The sequence below is a fragment of the Nicotiana tabacum genome, chromosome 18 (assembly GCF_000715075.1).
Source record: "Nicotiana tabacum cultivar K326 chromosome 18, ASM71507v2, whole genome shotgun sequence".
Taxonomy (NCBI): Eukaryota; Viridiplantae; Streptophyta; class Magnoliopsida; order Solanales; family Solanaceae; genus Nicotiana; species Nicotiana tabacum.
The window spans coordinates 4,926,790-4,930,502 of NC_134097.1; the positions used below are offsets into that span (position 1 = coordinate 4,926,790).

Genomic DNA, 3,713 nt, shown 5'->3' on the forward strand with positions numbered 1-3,713 from the left:
AGGTGCTCTTCAAAAGAATTATATTTGTATATGAGATTTGAAAGTTCTATTAATAAAACAAAAGGCTCTAAGCGTTGAATTTTTTTATGAATTGTCTTATACTCTTACTTAGTTACTTAATGACTTGAAATTATATTAAATAAACTATAACTCTGTTATAGATTTATAATTACTAGAATATTTCATTGCAAGTCTTTTATTTTAATATTTTATAATTCTTTACTTAGTTTCCTAATTTTCGTTTAATTTTTAAGTTTATTAAATAAGCTAAAAAACTAGCTGTTGCAAACTTTAAAAATTTAGTCATTGTCAAAAGAATAACCGTTGCCAAACTCAATGCTTAAATAATTTTTTTTTAAAAACGACACTTATGGCCCGCGAACCCGTCCCGTCCCGTCCCATCTCATTTGTTAGCGGGACGGGATGGGCCTACCGTCCGTCTCGTCCCGTCCCGTCCCATCCCGTTTGTTAGCGGGACGAGATGAGCCTACCATTTTGTCCCGTTTCGTCCCGTCCCGTCACCGTCCCTTCCCGTTGGACAGAGAATTACTGGAAACGCATACCTCTTATATTTTTGACACGAGGTATAACTTCGGCTATATTTTAAATAGTCCTATCCTCGAAGTGGCTATTTATATGCACACATATGTAAAACGCGAAAGAAATGGGCTCATACAGCAAAGTGAAAAGGGCCGGCCCATCCTAAACAAGTGGGCTTTTTCAGATAGCAACAAAAGAGTCCAGTTCTAAATCCACCCAACTATCTGGTTCTTACCACATCGCCTACACAGGAAACTTTTAAAAGTTTATAAACTCGAACAAGAACATATCTATGCATCCCTTAGGGGACATTCGATAAAATTGGAACCATACAGAGAAGATTAACATAATCCGCAAGGATGACATGCACAAATCGAGAAATTGTCCAATTGTTTTTTAAAACATTTTTGTTTATGTAAATTGTTAAAAAGCTCCTTGCTTTAGCAATATTGATTGGAATATTGGTGAAATTTTAGGTTTGAGAGTGAATCGTGAATATTGTATTACATAATTGTTCAGTGTGCGATTTCGGACTTAGAAGTTTAAGTTGAACGAGGAAAAAAAAGATTTTTCCTTTTTCTAGACTATGTGTAGGTTTAAAATATCAATTGCTTTCTTAAATTGGCGAATGAGTTTTTTGGAGCATATTATTTGATATCTAAACAGAGGTAGTGTTAGAATGTTGGAAGAAGATTTGTGTTATTGGTGTTGGAAATAAAGTAATATGAAAGATTTTGATAACATGTGTTATAAGAGCTGGCCCAATCTGTCAATACTAAGAAACCCTGTAAATGGAGGGAGCATTTACTAGTTTGGACCTGTTTCACTTCTTCTTGTGATCCATCTATTAATTGTGTCTCTTTGAAAATAAGGGCACAAACTGCATGTTGCATTAGGCATCAGTAAATCAAGATTACAATATCAGACACCCCTTCCGTTTGTTTAATCCGCTCAGATACGTTTGCAAGCGAGATAATTGTGCTTTCAAACATTGCTGCATCTTTCTCGAGAGACTAGGGGTGTCAAATGGGCGGGTTAGGTCGATTTTGGGTGGGTCAAATGATCCGTCAAAAAATTACTTGGGCTAAGATGGGTTAGGTCAAGACATGCTAAAATTTGGGGCATAGTCCAAGTGTCCAACCCGTCCAACTCTAATCAAGCTTTACTTAATGTGTTATTTTTTATGAATTATATAATTACTAAATAAGACTTTTTTTTCTTTTGTTATGGTCATATATAACATATCAAGCAAAAAAAAATAAATTATTTTAAGGATATTTTAGTAAAGTTACTCATGGATCAATTTGGACTAAAAATCAGCCAAACTTTAAATGAGTTGAGATGAGTTGGATCAAGATGGGCTGAGGTCTATAAATGGACGGGTCAATGACCAGCCCAGCCTTGGGCGGGTCATTTGGGCTGGGGCCAAATTTTATTGCCCGAGAGTTTGAGTCTCCTTGTTATTTGTTTCATTCTCATGTCCCTGAACTTACCATAGTGGCAGGGGCGGCCCGACGTATTTTGGGGCCTAAAACCAAACTTTAAAGGGGCCTTAATATTTTTAATTTTTTTACTACTACAAGTTCCGGAACTCGAACTAAACAACTTACAACAAAAACAAAATACTTTATCTAAGTCTTTAGAATAAACTAACCATCTTCTATCGTGTCTTTCACCATTCGCCAATTTTTGAATATAATGTGTAGTAGAAAAATGTCTTGAAAAATTATCATTCGGAAAATTTGTGTCAATTATTCTAATCGGTCCCTTTTCTACTAATAGATCTCTCAACTTTGTGTCTACATTAGTCCATTGACTAAGATTATATATATTTATAGGAGTTGAATTATCTATTTCATTCATAAGCTCTTGATTTTTTTGTGGATCTATTTCCTTCTTGTCACTTACTTGTTCTTTTTCTACTTGAATATAATTAATTTTAGAATTATCTAACTCAACCGAATTACTAACTTGCTCATCTAGAGAACACTCTCCCAAATTTTCCGATTCAAGATTTTTATTATTCAATAAAAATTTATCAAGAGCACATTTTTGAGATTGTATTAGATTTTGAATTCTTCTTCTTTTCTTGAGCTTTTCATAACCAAATTCATACTTTCTATTTGATATACTTATCTTCTAATAAATAATCTAAAAATTCACTAAATAGCAAAATATTAAATTATAGATGAGAAAATATTAAAAAGATAGAATGATTGAACCTGGTTCAAGAACGGATAACTTGATACCAAATTAAATTTTTTTGTTCGAGTATGCTTGTCGTAAGACTTGAATTATGAAAATAGAACGAACAAAAAACACTCCACTATTTCTTGAATCAATACACTGAACTCTGAAGCTCCACAATAATGCTTGATCTTTGGCTATTGCAGAATGGAGACATGAATTAAAGAACATAGTATAAAAATATAATATAGTGGCATAGGGCACACGTCTGTTTTCACTTTGCTCGAGAAAGTTGTGGTTCACTATCTTAAATTTGTATTCTCTTTTTATGCAAACTTCCCACGTATTGTTTCACTTTATAGTTTTTTTTAATATATATATATATATATATATATATATAAAACCAAAAAATAGGGCCCTCATAAATGTAGGGCCTAAATTAATTGTTTTACCCGCTTTATAGACGGGCTGTCCCTGCATAGTGGACCGTCGTTAACATACTGTCAAGCCACTTTCTATTAAAATAATGACACAAGGCCCTTATAACAGCCCACCATTGTATTTGTGTTGTGTAAACTGTGGTAGTATTTTCAAACGGCGCCGATTTTCAAAATAAATGAGTCCAATTGTCAATATGAATGTTAAGAGTTTTTACATGTGGCAATATTTTAAAGTCTCTTATTAACAAGTGTCTTAAACAAAATCATGTCCTTCTAGAAGATACGAGAAATATGGCAAAATGCTTTTGAAAAGTGACAATGCACTTAGCCACGTTCTTTTCCCTCAGCATGTTAAATCCATGCACATGTGCCTATAAATAGGCTCTCAATTGGACAAGAAAATCATCATTAGCAAGACAAAAGAAATTCTTCTACTTCTTTCCTTCCAATTTCAGTCTTCATCAGCTTTCTTTCATTGTTTTTCCTTCTCAAAGTTTAGTAGTTTAATTTTTTTTGTTCCTTCTTTTAAATAGTTGGGTTTGTAAT

At 33.3% G+C, this 3,713-nt stretch overlaps 1 non-coding gene across 1 annotated transcript; it reads left to right on the forward strand.

Annotated features, from left to right (window-relative positions):
• The first annotated feature begins 836 nt into the window (after positions 1 to 836).
• LOC142173075 (U6 spliceosomal RNA) lies at positions 837 to 935 on the forward strand. Its single transcript, XR_012702505.1, has one exon. It is a non-coding gene; the product is annotated as a U6 spliceosomal RNA (small nuclear RNA).
• The last annotated feature ends 2,778 nt before the right edge of the window (positions 936 to 3,713 follow it).